The sequence below is a fragment of the Schistocerca serialis genome, chromosome 4, assembly GCF_023864345.2.
Source record: "Schistocerca serialis cubense isolate TAMUIC-IGC-003099 chromosome 4, iqSchSeri2.2, whole genome shotgun sequence".
In the NCBI taxonomy this organism is placed as follows: Eukaryota; Metazoa; Arthropoda; class Insecta; order Orthoptera; family Acrididae; genus Schistocerca; species Schistocerca serialis.
In genome coordinates, this window is record NC_064641.1 from 437,783,759 (window position 1) to 437,802,180 (window position 18,422).

The window sequence follows — 18,422 nt, forward strand, 5'->3', positions numbered from 1 at the left end:
AAAGATATCGAACAGATACAACTGTCTAACGAAGATATAAAAAAAATTTACTTATTAGATAAGATCTGGCACAGGCCACAGCAAGCTATCATTCATCATAAGTGGTTCTGTAATGTACCAAGCAAAAAACACTCTTGGTTTAGTGTCCATTTAATCCAAATTTTTGTTCATCTAAGCAATTTTCCTCTTATGTAGAGGCTTCTACTGTTTTAATTACTCAAAAAGGTATCTCTACTTACATGATCTCAGTCTCAGTTTGTTTGACTTAAATTCAGCCCAATATCTTTTACCTGGTCAATTCCATAATTTCATTCATTATACATAGGTTTATTCATAAGTTCCACTGACATATCAGAAGATAACTGTGTAAAAACTACAAGACATATATGAGGTGTTACCCAGAATATCCAAGAGTTTGACTGTAAAAGTCAGAAAACTAGACTTACATCCTAATGTCCTCTCTCGCCTTCAAACTAGTCACATTAGGCATTTATTCAGTGATCCCAGTGTTGTTCAGTGTGTTCAGGACCTGTTGCAGTTCAACTTGCATGTTCTAAATTTAATCAAAACACCACCCTTCCAATGCAATTTTCATCTTCAGGAACAGGTAGAAATCACACACGTATAGGTATCTTGAGTAGGGGGGGGGGGGGGGGGGACCATTGCCATGTTGTTTTTGGCTGGAAATTCCTTTATAGTGAGAAGAGGTGTGTGCAGATGTTAGATTAGATTAGATTAATACTAGTTCCATGGATCATGAATATGATATTTCGTAATGATGTGGAACGAGTCAAATTTTCCAATACATGACATAATTAAGTTAATTTAACAACATAATTAAGTTAATATAACAACTTTTTTATTTATTTTTTTTTATTTTTTTAATAATTTTTTGTTTGGTTTTTTTCTTTTTTTCTTAATTTATATCTAAAAATTCCTCTATGGAGTAGAAGGAGTTGTCATTCAGAAATTCTTTTAATTTCTGCTTAAATACTTGGTGGTTATCTGTCAGACTTTTGATACTATTTGGTAAGTGACCAAAGACTTTAGTGGCAGTATAATTCACCCCTTTCTGTGCCAAAGTTAGATTTAATCTTGAATAGTGAAGATCATCCTTTCTCCTAGTAATGTAGTTATGCACACTGCTATTACTTTTGAATTGGGTTTGGTTGTTAATAACAAATTTCATAAGAGAGTATATATACTCAGAAGCTACTGTGAATATCCCTAGATCCTTAAATAAATGTCTGCAGGATGATCTTGGGTGGACTCCAACTATTATTCTGATTACACACTTTTGTGCAATAAATACTTTATTCCTCAGTGATGAATTACCCCAAAATATGATGCCATATGCAAGCAATGAGTGAAAATAGGCATAGTAAGCTAATATACTAAGAGGTTTATCACCAAAATTTGCAATGACCCTTATTGCATAAGTAGCTGAACTCAAACGTTTCAACAGATCATCAATGTGTTTCTTCCAATTTAATCTCTCATCAATGGACACACCTAAAAATTTTGAATATTCTACCTTAGCTATATGCTTCTGATTAAGGTCTATATTTATTAATGGCATCATACCATTTACTGTACGGAACTGTATGTACTGTGTCTTATCAAAATTCAGTGAGAGGCCGTTTACAAGGAACCACTTAGTAATTTTCTGAAATACATTATTGACAATTTCATCAGTTAATTCTTGTTTGTCAGGTGTGATTACTATACTTGTATCATCAGCAAAGAGAACTAACTTTGCCTCTTCATGAATATACAATGGCAAGCCATTAATATACACTCCTGGAAATTGAAATAAGAACACCGTGAATTCATTGTCCCAGGAAGGGGAAACTTTATTGACACATTCCTGGGGTCAGATACATCACATGATCACACTGACAGAACCACAGGCACATAGACACAGGCAACAGAGCATGCACAATGTCGGCACTAGTACAGTGTATATCCACCTTTCGCAGCAATGCAGGCTGCTATTCTCCTATGGAGACGATCGTAGAGATGCTGGATGTAGTCCTGTGGAACGGCTTGCCATGCCATTTCCACCTGGCGCCTCAGTTGGACCAGCGTTCGTGCTGGACGTGCAGACTGCGTGAGACGACGCTTCATCCAGTCCCAAACGTGCTCAATGGGGGACAGATCCGGAGGTCTTGCTGGCTAGGGTAGTTGACTTACACCTTCTAGAGCACGTTGAGTGGCACGGGATACATGCGGACGTGCATTGTCCTGTTGGAACAGCAAGTTCCCTTGCCGGTCTAGGAATGGTAGAACGATGGGTTCGATGACGGTTTGGATGTACCGTGCACTATTCAGTGTCCCCTCGACGATCACCAGTGGTGTACGGCCAGTGTAGGAGATCGCTCCCCACACCATGATGCCGGCTGTTGGCCCTGTGTGCCTCGGTCGTATGCAGTCCTGATTGTGGCACTCACCTGCACGGCGCCAAACACGCATACGACCATCATTGGCACCAAGGCAGAAGCGACTCTCATCGCTGAAGACGACACGTCTCCATTCGTCCCTCCATTCACACCTGTCGCGACACCACTGGAGGCGGGCTGCACGATGTTGGGGCGTGAGCGGAAGACGGCCTAACGGTGTGTGGGACCGTAGCCCAGCTTCATGGAGATGGTTGCGAATGGTCCTCGCCGATACCCCAGGAGCAACAGTGTCCCTAATTTGCTGGGAAGTGGCGGTGCGGTCCCCTACGGCACTGCGTAGGATCCTACGGTCTTGGCGTGCATCCGTGCATCGCTGCGGTCCGGTCCCAGGTCGACGGGCATGTGCACCTTCCGCCGACCACTGGTGACAACATCGATGTACTGTGGAGACCTCACGCCCCACGTGTTGAGCAATTCGGCGGTACGTCCACCTGGCCTCCCGCATGCCCACTATACGCCCTCGCTCAAAGTCCGTCAACTGCACATACGGTTCACGTCCACGCTGTCGCGGCATGCTACCAGTGTTAAAGACTGCGATGGAGCTCCGTATGCCACGGCAAACTGGCTGACACTGACGGCGGCGGTGCACAAATGCTGCGCAGCTAGCGCCATTCGACGGCCAACACCGCGGTTCCTGGTGTGTCCGCTGTGCCGTGCGTGTGATCATTGCTTGTACAGCCCTCTCGCAGTGTCCGGAGCAAGTATGGTGGGTCTGACACACTGGTGTCAATGTGTTCTTATTTCCATTTCCAGGAGTGTATATTAAGAACAACAAAGGACCGAAGACCGACCCTTGTGGAACCCCATTCTTGATAGTTTCCCAGTTTGAGGAATGTGCTGATCTTTGCATATTATGAGAACTGCTTATTTCAACTTTCTGCACTCTTCCAGTTAGGTACGAATTAAACTATTTGTGCACTGTCCCATTCATGCCACAATACTTGAGCTTGTCTAGCAGAATTTCATGATTTACGCAAGCAAAAGCCTTTGAGAGATCACAAAAAATCCCAATGGGTGGTGTTCGGTTATTCAGATCGTTCAAAATTTGATTGGTGAAAGCACATATAGCATTTTCTGTTGAAAAACCTTTCTGGAAATCAAACTGACATTTTGTTAGTACTTCATTTTTATAGATATGTGAAGCTACTCTTGAATACATTATTTTCTCAAAAATTTTGGATAAAGCTGTTAGAAGGGAGATTGGACGGTAATTGTTGACATCAGATCTATCCCCTTTTTTATGCAAAGGTATAACAATAGCATATTTCAGTCTATCAGGGAAAATGCCCTGTTCCAGAGAGCTATTACACAGGTGGCTGAGAATCTTATTTATCTGTTGAGAACAAGCGTTTAGTATTTTGCTGGAAATGCCATCAATTCCATGTGATGTATTGTTATGGTGCACCGAACAGTCTTTCTTTTTCTGTAAATCTGGCCGTTTGTGCCAAATACTTTCCCTCAGTCACCTCAAAACCTCACAGTAAAACTGCCCATTGACAGTCTGACTAGAATAGGACAAACTCCTTGTGCACTATTCCTTGAATGTAAAAATTAAAAAAAAAAAAAAAAAAAAAGCATTGATTTCATGTCGTGAACATGACCAGCTGCTTTCAGCCTGGGAGAAGATGGCATTTTCCGTTGCGATGACTGCTGCTTCATTTCAGGGTCATAGCCATAGATCCAAGATTCATCACCTGTCATGACACTGGATAAGAATTCCAAGCATTCTTTAACTCTTTGTTACAGTTCAGTGCAAGACAGAATCCTGAGGGTTTGTTGATCGATGCTGAGAAGGCGAGGACCAAACTTTGCTGCAATTTGTCTCATGTTCAGTTCATCAGCTAGAATTTATTGACATGTACCATAAGACGGCCCAAGTCTGTGACAAACATTGTGAACTGTCTGCCTCTGGTCTTTGTGAATCACTCCATGTAATTTCATGGTCATTTCCGGTTTTGTTCACATTGATCACCAACCAGAATGGGTAGCACCTTCTAGAAAAATGTCATATCAGTAAACAGAGCATTCCTACAGGTTTAGATTTGTAATACATGCCGTGGTTTAGCTGCAGAGTGCACCACTGAACATGTAGACAAATCACTGTGTATTGTCACAATGAGTTAATCATGCCTGCAGATAGGCAAGCCAATGAACAGATTTCCATAGTGGGCTGCTGCTGTTGCACCTTTCCGAGCAATGAATTGTGCTCATGTATAGACTTTTCCCAAGTCGCCAATGGTCCCCATATTGAGCACCTGTAATGCGAGTTTGAGACTTAGAGAGATGCTCTATTCACTGACTGGTATTTTTGTATGTCTTTTAGTTTTCACACAGCTGTTTTCCAAAAACTGGAGGTACTTATGTATAAGTTTGTAGAAGATGACAAATAAGTTGATGTGCAGAGTGCATGTAAGAAAAACAGTCAGAAAGTGCGACAAAGTCCCAAGTGACTTTGGTTGGGGGATTAGTTCACTGTAAAAGGGAGGAGAAATTAGGATTTAATGCCCTGTGAATGATGGGATCATTAGAGGCCTAACAGAAGTTCAGAACGGGGAAGAATGGAGGCTGATATTGGCTGTGTGCCTTTCAAAGGAACTGTTCCAGTTAGTTCACTGTAATCAATACATTTTTCAATGAGGTACTGTCCATTATCTGAAGAAGAATAATTAATTTTTATGGTCATATAATCATGAATTCCAAAAAGATATGAAAGTGAGAAGGATGAAGGAAGGAAGGAAGCCAGGAAGTAAGATTTAAGATTAATGACTTGTCAAAGGCATTGTAATATGGGAGGCTCATTTGCTCAGCTGGATGAAGTTGTCAGAGGAAACTGGCCATGGTCTATTCAAGGGAACCATTCATCTGGAAGGAAACCAGGTAGAACATAAATCTGAAGAGATCCCACTTCTTCCAAGTGGAAGTCCTGTACATCAATCACTCTGTTTCATAAGTACGAACTGTGTGAGAAAGTACATTTATGAAGATGTTTGAAAACCAATGCTCAACAAGAACCAATACTGCTGTAGAGCACATATAATAGAAATAAGGTTCCCTTTCCTTCATGAAGGGAGAAAAAACAATTGGTTTTCCCCACCATTAAAAATTACATATGGATAACATTCACCACATTTTGCTTTTTTGAATCACTACCCCAAGCTTCAACATCAATTTTACTTGAATCAATCACTCTCACTTGCTACATGACTTAATTGTAGAACACTATCGTTAAGTGCATTCAATGCTCTGCAACAAAAATAAACTTGACCAAATTTACAGAGTTGAATGTAATGACCTATTTTTTCGAATTCTCAACTTAAATCCAGTTTCATCATATTGTCCCATTTTTGAGTACACATGTCCCCGAGTGGGTCCACACAGCTTCTGTCATTATGGCTGCTTCAGACCAGATACAGAAGCTGCAGAACATAGCCTTGCGGCAAGAATTACACACTCAGTACTTCATTAGGTTTGCTGTGTTGCACCGTATACACAAGAAGTAGTTAAATCGCTCAGTTGATCAACATCTTCATCTCATTTTATTGTAGCTTTTCAGTAATGCCCAGAATTCATTGAACGTAATCTCTTATGAGCAGCGCATCGTTCACAAGTACTAAACTCTTGAATATTCTATCAAAATGTCAATTTAATTTTTATTTTTAGTCCTGTAGGTACCATATTCTGTTACCTCTTTCAAGGATGATGTCTTTTTAAGATTTTGCTTCATTTTTACATGTTTGTGTAACTTCCAACTATGACACAACAATTCATTTTTTCGATGTTGACAAGAAAAAGCAATGCTCTAGGTGAAATTCAATTACATTTCTGAAGAATATTGCAGTAGCTCTAAGGTGGTTACTCAGCAATTTTCCTATATCAAAGAATGTGATTTCTTAAAGAAAAACATAGTCATTTTAAATTAATTATCTATCCTTTTCATAACTTCAATTCAAACTTTCTATTAGGTCTTCCATTAACCTAGTCCATTTGATAACTCACTTTACGTATGTCACACTACCAGAAAAAAGTTAGTACACCTGGAAATATGGCGTCAATTTTTATCCGATGACAACATGTACCACTTAGGGGATAGTAGATGTACTGATAATTGTTTCAACGTCATCAGCCTATGCCTGTATTAGTGGTCACATGGAAATTCTCACACCCGTAGACGAGGTTCTGATGTACATGCTGCACAGTCGCGCACAGCTATCGTCGTATTGTAAGGGAAGCAGTGACAGATCGTACAGCTACCACAGCACAGATAAGATGATGATGTTGTTGTTGTTGTTGTTGTTGTTTGGATTGTGGGGCACTCAACTGCGTGGTTATCAGCGCCCATACAAATTCTCAACCTTTGCTCAGTCCAATCTCGCCACTTCCATGAATGATGATGAAATAATGAGGACAACACAAACACCCAGTCATCTCAGGGCGGGTGAAAATACCTGATCCCGCCAGAAATCGAACCCGGGACCCCATCCTCAGGAAGCAAAAACGTGACCGCAAGACCACTAGCTGCAGACAGCACAGATAAGAGGGCTAGTGAGCCCTGATGTGTCAACATGAACTGTTGTGAACCTGTTATTAGCAGTGGGACTATGGTAATGCACACCTCTAGCCTGTCCAGCATCGACATGCACAGCTCGACTTATGCCACCAGACGATCACCTGGAAGACGGAAAGGCGCGCCATGGTCTTCAGTGAAAGTGATGGTCCTTTGCACGAACTACGTAGACCTGGTGAGCACTGTTTAGAAGAGTGCTTTCATACAGGACACTGGCCCCATCCCAGACCTTGCAGTCTAGGGTACAATAAGCTACAACTCTCTTTCAGCTTCGGTGTTTCTTGAGGGGATGCCAACCAACACTCGGTATGTAGAGAATATTGTTAGACCCATTGTTTTACTGTTCTTAAAGAAGGAAGGTGCTGTGTTGCTCCAACATGACAATGCTCGACCACGCACTGCCGTGAAGCTCAACGTGCTCTGAAAGACGTGCAGCAACTTACCTGGCCAGCACAGTCTCTGTACTTGTCTCCAATCGAGCACATATGGGATATGATGGAACAAGAAGTGACTCGTGCGATTCGTCAACCTACAACTCTTACAGAACTTCATGAACAGGTCGAGCAGACGTGGTATAACGTATCCCAGGAGAGTATTCGCCATCCATATTATCGGCTGGATGCCAATTTAGCACCGGCGAGGCTACACCACGTACTAATATGGATGTTTCAGCATCGGTCGATACCTTGGAACCGCTTATGTTATTAACGTACAAATGTAATCATTTCATGTACTCCACAGCATTGTTGCAATAATAAATCTTGAGGAACTGAAAACCTCTAAGTGGTATATTAATTTTTTCTGGCAGTGTACGTAATTTTTTACGTCATTTTATCAACATTTTCACGTCATTTTAGTATTAATTTTCCAGGTATTTGTAGATCTTAAAAATTCGAGCCCTGCAGTTATAGGTCCTATTTCATATTCGTAAAGTAAATGAATTCTAACTATGGGCAATTGCCCCCCTCCCACCACTGGCACCACCCCCTCCCCCTCCCGACCCAGCGGGTCACTGATTACGTCGATGTGCAGCTCGATCAAACAGGCGTTTTAACATCAGGCCGAAGTTTTTCTCCTCCTGGCGTTCGAAATAAACCACTATTTAGTCCAGCTGCTTTGTTCCCTCTGTATGTACCAATGTGTTCAGACTGCTACCGAATTCCGTCAGCTAAGCCACCATCACAGATGTGATTGTCTGCAGACGAACAAATGGCCGTAATTTAGTAGTCAGAAATCAAAAGGTAGCCAACGTCAGCGTCATCTCGCAAACAGTTATTTACGTCAACACTTGTGTCGGAGCGTCCTGAAATGTTTTCAAATGATTCACGAACTCCGGTCGACATTGCCACCACCTTCATTATTCAGTGTACAAGTTTGTCAATGAACGTGCAGATGGCTGGTCATAGATTGTTCTTCCAGTCTGACACCCCCGAAATTCCAACTCCAAATCCAGTAGCATTGTTTTTCAAGGATTCTCCTTCGTCCATCCTATTCAGCGCACCTTTTTGTCCATGAACACCACCACCTTCTTTCCCTTTCAAGTCATTTTACAGCAACAAACGGGGCAAGACAACACTGTAAAACTTAACGTTAAGTTCAGAACTTAAACAGCCAGGATCCTTGTATGGTGGTTGGCTGTATCTTAAATGTAATGACTGTCGTCGACGATTGTTACCCTTATTACTTCCGGAGTATCGAATGCTCTACAGTTATTTTACGAAAAGTCCGGTTTAATGAGGGCCGGATAAACGATGTTTACTGTAATTTTCACAGCCCGCAACGACCACGGCACTAGCGTACTGTGTTGTCCCAGTAGGACATCTGCAGCTACACAGTTGGAGAGAAATCTTATTCGCGAGAAATAACAAAATTTGGCGGAAACAGACGCGCGCGTACCAACTGTCACAACATTCGAGAAACAGGAAGTGCCCACTATCTGGTAAGCTGGTGGTAGGTTGGTCAATTTAGCAATTGAAGGTCTGAAAGGCTTACTCGGTAAAGTGCGCTACCTAGCGGCGCTAACTGGCCGCTTCCTGCAAGGTCTGCGACCGCCTCCGCTCCACAAAGAGCTGCCAACAAACGCGGCTGGAAGTGGTAAGGAGGGCGGGAGAGCGGCAGGGACGATGGACGGGAAAACATCCCGACCTACTGGGGCGCTCCTGCAGGCTCCAGGACAATGGCCCAATCAGCTGCACTTAATGCGCGTTGTGACTCACCGACTGGCTGCCTAAGGAGAAGTACATTACCTCAACAATTGAACTAAAATCTATGAGCATTGCGATTTCAGCTCATCTAAACTGTTCAGCTGTAAAGGTGCGAAAATAATCTGTTGCCGTAGGATTTTTTTGTATGAAATTTCCGCCATTTGACTGTAAATTGTTTGTTTATTTCACACTATCATGTTTCCGGCTTAATAGCCATTCTCAAGTGCATGCTGAAATGTTACAATATATCTCATCTGCCTTTGACATGTCACTGTGCACAATGTCAGCCACATTATGTATCTTCGCTATGCACTCACATCTTGAAATACGACAACTGATCTACAAGTTGATGACATATCACAGACAGGTGAGATACATCGTAGCTTTCCAGCATGCATTTGAGAATGGCAATAGAGCCTAAATCATGACTGTGTGAAATAAAGTTTACAGTCATATGGCGGTAATTTCATTCTAACAATTCTACATGACTGAAGTCCCCACACGAAGGAAAAATCATTAGTTGCCCTAGGGATTTCCAAACCGACCTTCGTTAGCGTACTTCCAACTCACGTTATGTTCTACCCCGTAAAAAAAACACTACCTCGTCTTTGTTGTTGTTATTCTTGTTCAGTCCGAGGACCGATTGGATGAAGCTCACCACTCTACTCTATCCCCTGAAAGCCTCTTCATCTCTGCAAAACTTCAGCAACCTAAGTTCATTCGAACGCAGCAGAATGCCATCCCCCTCTTCTGTCTACTTTCCTCTTCATTTCTGCGTATGTAGTGCTTCCCACATCATTCCTAATCTACTGCATGTATGACTCCTTGGTCGTCCCCAGCGATTCCTTCCCTCAACAGCTACTCCCGATATTGTATCAGTGATGGAACTGAGTCTTAAAATGAGCCCTACGACGTTGTCTCTTCTTCTGTGGAAGCACATTCAAAGAGGTCTGATTTCCTGTACACGTCTCAGCATCTTTTCATTGGTAGCTCTGTCTCTCCAACTGATCTTTATTGTTGTTCTGCTGCACCAGTCCGCAGGACATCTAACTGTTTTCTCTACAGTTCCCCTATTGCCCAAGTTTCACACCCGTATAGGGCTACACTCAAAACTAATACTTTCATAACCCGTTTCCTTATTAAAGTTTTTTTTTAATCAAATGCAACTTTGACCTGCTGTATTCTGCTTACAATTTCTCTCCGATTTTTACTATCCCTTGTAATCTTGTTTCCCGAATAGGCAAATTGCTCTTATCATTTCCAGTTCCTCTCCTCCAGTTCTTATTCTTAAAGGTTCATATTCTTCCTCAACACGGCATACCGTTCCTTAATCTTGGCTTGTTTGTTTTCATACCATACTGATAACAAAAAATCCCTTCTAGTGTACTGAGGATCTTCTCCAGATCTTCTGCTGTCTCCGTGACCACAGCAGTATCATTGTGTAACGCAGCACGTCTACTTTCTCCCCATTAATTTTGCTTCCCACCTCAGCAGTCCCATGAACTTTGTCTATAACTTCCTGGCTCTGACTATAAGAGGTGAAAGAGCACATCCTTGTCTCACGCCTTTTCTAATTTTTGCTTCTCGTTCCTGATGCAAATTTCTAATCACAGGCACTTCGTTCTTGCAGAAGCTGTGTATCACCCGTGTGTCTAAAAAAAGACTTGCTGTCTTCAGTACTCTGAACATCTCTTGTCGTGTCATCAATATCTTTTCTCCTTAGTTTGATTGAATAACACCTCATTAATTATCCAATCTACACATCTGATCTTCAGCATTACTCTGTAGCACATTTCACAAACCTCTGATCTTCATGTCTGAACTGTTTAGTGTTCACATTTCACTCTCATACAAGGCTACGTTTTAGATAAATACCTCCAGGAAATACTTCGTAACACATTTTGTTCAGGCAGTCATATACAATGCTGTTCAAGTAACAAAATTCAGCCACTACTTTTAGTGCCTTATTTCCTAATCTAATTCCCTCAGTACTGCCTGGTTTAATTCGAATGCATTACTTCACCCTTTGCTTTACTTTCGTTAATGTTCACCGTGTGTCTTCTTTTAAAGACACTATCCATTCCGTTCAACTGATCTTCCAAGTCTTTTATCCGACAATTAGAACGTTATCCGCAAACCTCGAAGTTTTATAATTCCCTTTCTAAGTTTCTTCTTGGTTTCCTTTACTAATGCATAAACTCATTAAGATAAAGTGTAGACTACAACACTGTCTCACTCCCTTCTTATCTACTGTAGGACATATTTAAAAGAAAAAAAAACCAAACAAAAAAAAAAAAAAAAACAGATTACCGTACACATTTCAATCTGAAAAAAACCTGGGAGATTTCTAATTAAATACTTCTAGTACTAGATCCGCAATGTCGTGCTAGCATTGAAGCGCTGTACAATAACAGAAGAAACAGTGTTAGTTTACGGTAACTATGAATATATTTACAATTTTTAATCATTTCTTTAATGGTTAAATGTATAGCAAATCATAAAGTAAGTGGTAACGCTTCCAGACTGAGTACGGAAATTGATAATGTGGCTTGTTGACAAACTTTCCAGAGTGTCACAGAAATGCTGAAGACTCAGACACTTCCTATTACAGTTAACTGGAATATCAAGAATAAATTTCAGTATCCAAAGAAAGCCTTCTTAGAAAGTTTCAAAAACCGGTTTTAAATGACGACTCTAGAAATATCCTACAGACCCCTATGTATCGTTCCCGTAGGGAATGTCAGAACAAGATTTAGTTAATTGCAGTGCGCAGAGAGGCATTTGAACAGTCATTCTTACTGCCGTCCATACACGAATGGAACGGAAGGAAGATCTGTAACTGCTATGCACTTCACAGTGGTTTGCAGAGTATGGTTGTACATGTAGATGTAGAGAGTATGGTTGTACATGTAGATAGTATGGTTGTACATGTAGATGTAGGGAGTATGGAATGGATGGTAGATTTTGTTCAATTTTCATTGGTCGTATTTAAAGGCTTCAGATTTATAACCTCGTAAAGCAAATAGCAAAGCGACATCGACAGACAATGAAGCCCGCTGACAAACGGCCCGAGAAGGCCGCAAACGTGTGAGCCTCCTGCAAGTGAGAGATGCCTAAGCTGCAGGCGCGCAATCCAGTCGGGCTTCATCGTGGAGATCACACGCGTTTATACGTGTCAAGAAGAATTACGTACTGGAAGAAAGGAATGTTAGGGATTTACGTCTCGTTGACAACGATGTTATTAGTGATGGAACACAAACACTAATTGATGAATGACAAGAAAGGAAATTTGCAATGCCCTTTTCATTGTAACCCTCCCAGCATATGCTTTAGGCGAGTTAAGGAGACTACGAAAATCTAGATATGGATAGCTGAACGGGGATTTGAACTACCGCCCTCCAGAATGCGAGTCCAGAGTCTTACCATCATGCCACGTTGCTGCCTATGTAATACAGACGTCAAATTCTAAAAGTCCAAAATTTATGATTTGTTGAAAGTGCTTCTCTTCATTGCTTGATCGTTACTAGAATAGTATAAATGTCACTGCGCTTTCTGAAAATCTCCTTTCGGCTTATGTTGCTCTTTCTTTACCGCATAACCAACCTGCTTTTACCATATTAGGAGGTTTCACGGACAAAGGCGGGGTTTATTCGACTTGTACAAAGTACGTTCTTCGGGTCTATTCCAAACAGCGATTCCTCAGAGAACCAGACACGGCTCCGTTTTAAATATCTACCTCCACTATGTGCTTACAAATAATTTATTCAGGTACAGTGGTTTCACATTATCAACAGTGTGCACCAAGGGATTGTGTGCGTAAAAGAGATCAACAAGAAAATGACCGCAATCGACTGACTTGATATTTCGGGTTCTGGGGGTATTTTTTGCAAGGTTGCCGTTCTTGTTCCTCACAATTCTAGAAGACTCAGTTGAATGCATCACTTCTGTCTGTACCTTTTCCTGTAAAACTGTGTTCCATTGTTTTAAGAGTGTTGACAGTCTTAAAATAATAATAATACAGAGACAGCATTTTTAACCTCACACTTTAGCTGTAAACTGCTATCCTGGCAATATCTTTCCAAGTCACCCGTTCCTACCAATCATGTTGCTGAGACATTACACCTGTTTTACTGAAACCGAAATGAAAGTCACCATACACTGAGGACTTCTTGAAGATATAACACTTCATTAATGCCCCAGTTACCATTCACACATTTTGCTGACGTTTATATATATGAAACCGCTACCGGCTTCGACCTCCCCAGAGGTTATTATCGTCATCAATGTACACTCACTCTCCGACGTCAATATCAGACACACTACGTTACCTTAGGCAGCCATTCAAACTATGTGATACATATGGCGTACGATGATTGTCAGTGTTCTTTATAAATCTCTACCAATTTGTTTGTGATCTGTTTGGCAACAAATTCCTTGGAAAATAATGAATCGCGCCCTTGTATTTGATTTTGGGCGCAGAGCGTGTTCCAGTTAACAGTGGCGCCACAAATCTTCGATTTTGCGACAAACTGCTTTTCTCGAGAAAAAAAAAAAAATTGTGTTTCCCATCATCGCAGTCATCACCTTTAGTAATTGGCATTATTACTTCCATATTCATTTCATCACTATGATTCACATATTTATTGTTGGATGTGAGGTCCGCCAGTTATGCAAAACACCATTTTTTCTCAGTACCCAAACATGTTTCGGCACCACTGTGTCATCATCTGTGGGTTTTCGTTTTTATGTATCCTGTAATGTGAACATTTTTTTAAATTGATTATAAAATTATTTGCATATTTAATTCAGACAATAGATCTTTTCTTTTTGTAAATACCTTTACATTTGGTGTGCATGAATTTTCTGGTTCACACCAAATGTAAAGGTATTTACAAAAAGAAAAGATCTATTGTTTGAACTAAAGATGCACATAATTTTATAATCATTTAACAAAAATGTTCACATTACATAATAAATAAACATGAAAACCCACTGATGATGGCATAGTGGTGCCGAAACATGTCTGGGTACTGAGAAAAAACGGTGTTTTGCATAACTGGTGGACCTCACATCCAACAATTTCATCTGCAAACACGGCCAACCCAAGGAGCTGCAAATCAAAATGATGAATATTCACGTATTTAGTTATAGACAGAACAGCGTACAGGTATCGGACAAAAATACGAAAACACAAAGAGAAATGCATGCTTGGACGTAAGTGCACAAGCTAGCAAGCTTGCAGATTATGGTGTTGCACTTTAACACGAATAGCACCTGTGCGGAGTCCTCATTACGTTGCAGGTATCGGTCGGGGTCAGAACAGTGCTCTGTGTGGTACCTTATGTTGGAAGTAAGGGAATTCGAAAGTGGGAAACTGGTAGGAGTTCGTATGGTGGGTGCTTCCGTACCCAAAGTAGCCGAAGTGTTTGACATCTCAAGAGGCACTGTATCGCATACAAGGAAAGTGGAAAACACCAATCGGACGGATGTGTGTGTTGAGCGATCGCGACAGACGCTCATTGAATACTGAGAGAAAAAATAAGGGGATGACAGCTGAAGTCACTGCGGAACTAAACGTCACATTCGCGAATCCTGTCAGCACAAAAACAACATAATGGGAGCTCCAGAAGCTGAAAATTGCGGGGAGAACTGGAATTGAAAAACCAAAACGTCAGTAATGCAAATATCATATCATGAAAACGTAGAGCCGAAGTCATAAAACCTGGACTGTTTCCAGCTTCTGGCTGAGTTCACGTCCCAACAGTGAAACGTAGCTGGGGCTTCGGGCAGCCATATCGTGGTATTCTGCGGGATCACATCACTGTCAAAGATTATGATCCATCTTGGCTGATCAAATTCATCCCAATGGTGACGCTGTGTTCCAAGGACACGCCTTTTCACACAGATCGCATCGTCCAAGACTTGTTTTGTGAGTACGAGGATGAATTGGTCACCAGACCTCAGTCTTAATGAGCCTTTGTGGTATACTCCGGAGAGAAGAGTGGGCGGTCGCTATCCATCTCCATAATCGTTACCTGAACTGTGCACTATTTTGCAGGAAGAATGGTAAAAGATTTTTTTTGAAAACCGTATACGACGTACTCTACCGGTCAAATGTTTTCGATCACGTGTCACAAACTACGGATTTGTGGTTAAAACAGGGATTTCGTTTCAAATATTCTATCATATCCGCATTCTGATGATAAAATAAGCATGAACATGTGAAGATAAGCGCCTTTGTTGTGCATCTGGTTGTTCGCATAGAGGGGCGCTGATGAGTATCCGGTTCTAGGCGCTTCAGTCTGGAACCGAGCGACCGCTACGGTCGCAGGTTCGAATCCTGCTTCGGGCATGGCTGTGTGTGATGTCCTTAGGTTAGTTAGGTTTAATTAGTTCTAAGTTCTAGGCGACTGATGACCTGAGAAGTTAAGTCGCATAGTGCTCAGGGCCATTTGAACCATTTTTTTGATGAATATCCACAAGAGCACTGACGTGCCTTTGCCTAAGACGGTACCATGTGAATAGCCATCATTCCTTCAGCTGTCTGTGTACCAACCAGTTCACACTACTTTACAGTACGTTGTGTGATCTATTAGTGTGTTTGCATACGTGATAAGTTTCAAACCGTATTACCTGCTAATGGGACGGAAGCAGGAGAATGGAATTCAAAAATGGTTCAAATGGCTCCAGGCACTATGTGACTTAACATCCAAGGTCATCAGTCCCCTAGACTTAGAACTACTTAAAGTAACTAACCTAAGGACATCACACACACCCACGTCAGAGGCAGGACTCGAACCTGCGATTGCAGCAGCAGCGCCGTTCCGGACGGAAGCGCCTAGAACCGCTCGGCCACAGCGGCCGGCGAGAATGGAACTGAAAAACGTGCTGTACTAGTAGCTCTGCGTCAGGAGGGCTGTTCTGATAGGACAATACCCTCAAAAGTTGGCGTAACCCAGTATACAATGTTGTTTACAATGCAGCTGTTCAATAAAACTGGTGCCAATACAAGTGTTTCGCGATCTGGGAGATCCCGAGTAACATCAAACATGGAAGATCAGTTCATATGTGTACAGAGTAAACGTCATGGGACACTTACTGCACGTGAAATTCGCGAGAAAGTAAATTGCTTGCGAACAACTTTAATCTCAGTCTGAACAGTGCAACGCCGTCTGCGTGAACAAGGTTTAATGGGGTGCATAGCGGCCGAGAAACCTTTATTTCGCAAACAAAATAAGCTGAAAAAATTGCAGTGGACACAGCAATGGTACGAAGTGTTATTCACGGACGAATCCAAGTTTGAAGAGGACTGTGAGGAATTGAAGAATATGATTTAGCCATGTCAGTCAACTTCAGTTGAATCCTAATGAACTCTTATGCGTGAACTTGACAGGGAGGCCGGAAACCCGAGATCACCCTAATACTGAACAACTATGGAATAATTTTCAGACTTGTTGGCCTGCAATATCTGCAAAAACGCTATAAAATCTGAATGGCAGGAGCTCGTGCAGCTCTTTTGAGGGCAAAGGATGGGAACTTTGTAGAGGCTAACATCTAAACCAATTTGTATTGTACTTAATGATAGTTGGTCTGCTTAGTTTGTACGACGCGTTCGCACATTTTCAGAGTATGTGACCGCATTATCGATATATTTTCTCCGAAATTTCGGTCACTGCTGCAAATGGCCTTCCTCAGATTATTTTGCTTATTAACAAAGCGGTCCCAGACACTGAAAAACTTTATTAATGGTTAAAACAGCCGAAAAAGTCTGCGTTTACATGAAGTATACAGCTTTTATCATAGGTGATCGAAAACTTTTGACTGGGAGCTGTTTCGCATGCTAACGGTTTTCCTACACCGTATTAGGCATGATAGTGTGTTGTGTTTTTGGTGATTCCATATTTTTGTCCGCCCACTCTATTTAAAAACTCAAGCCCTCGATTCCTGGGATGAGGAGTTCGTAGTTTATTTCACTAATTCGTGAGAGAGGCATTCAGGGTATTGGGGGTGACAGTGAAATTTGTGGTTTCAGTGAAGATAGGGATGGGAGTGGAGGGGAGGGGGGGGGGGGGCGGCAATCAGCCCACGCTCGTCTGAGGGGGTGGCGGCCGCGGTCCGTCCTGACGAAACGTTGCGTCAGCCGCAGCAGCAGCCGCAGCGTGGGTGGAGAGGTGGGTGGCCGGCTTACGTCACCCCTCTACTGTGCGCTCTCTGCCTCCCTTATGGATGAAGGATGTTAGCGCGAGGGATCTTGTAGTGCTATACCCACTTTCGCCTCCATTTCGTATCAGATCCGAAACTGACCTTTTATAATCCGAGAAGTAATCGCAAAACATTACTAAACTTCAAGTCAATGTAGTCTCATACTAAGGGAATGAGCGTAATGGAGCAGATGCAGTATCCTGCATCGCTGTTCGATGCAAGGATCTGCCGTAGGTGGTTCTCCGTTGCCTCCCTCCGACATGTTATGAAGTGTCTACCTGAGTCGTGTGGATGACTGATGAGCGCTTATACCATATAGTATTGAATGGATGTAAGGAAGGGAGAGGATGAAACCCTCTGCAGGCAGATAGCCCACTCTTCTCAAGTAGCACTAAGGGGGCCGTAGGGCTTAATGTCCCCATCCGACGGATGGATCACGATCGAACTGTGGTTAAAAAAAATGGCTCTGAGCACTATGGGACTTAACTTCTAAGGTCATCAGTCCCCCAGAACTTTGTTGTTGTTGTGGTCTTCAGTCCTGAGACTGGTTTGATGCAGCTCTCCATGCTACTCTATCCTGTGCAAGCCTTTTCATCTCCCAGTACCTACTGCAACCTACATCCTTCTGAATCTGCTTAGTGTATTCATCTCTTGGTCTCCCTCTACGATTTTTACCCTCCACGCTGCCCTCCAATACTAAATTGGTGATCCCTTGATGCCTCAGAACATGTCCTACCAACCGATCCCTTCTTCTGGTCAAGTTGTGCCACAAACTTCTCTTCTCCCCAATCCTATTCAATACTTCCTCATTAGTTATGTGATCTACCCATCTAATCTTCAGCATTCTTCTGTAGCACCACATTTCGAAAGCTTCTATTCTCTTCTTGTCCAAACTATTTATCGTCCATGTTTCACTTCCATACATGGCTACACTCCATACGAATACTTTCAGAAATGACTTCCTGACACTTAAATCTATACTGGATGTTAACA

At 42.0% G+C, this 18,422-nt stretch overlaps 1 protein-coding gene across 1 annotated transcript in view; it reads right to left on the bottom strand.

The window, feature by feature from the left end:
- LOC126475049 (large neutral amino acids transporter small subunit 1) overlaps positions 1 to 18,422 on the bottom strand; it is a 381,454-nt gene that overhangs the window by 48,446 nt on the left and 314,586 nt on the right. The window lies entirely within an intron of this gene.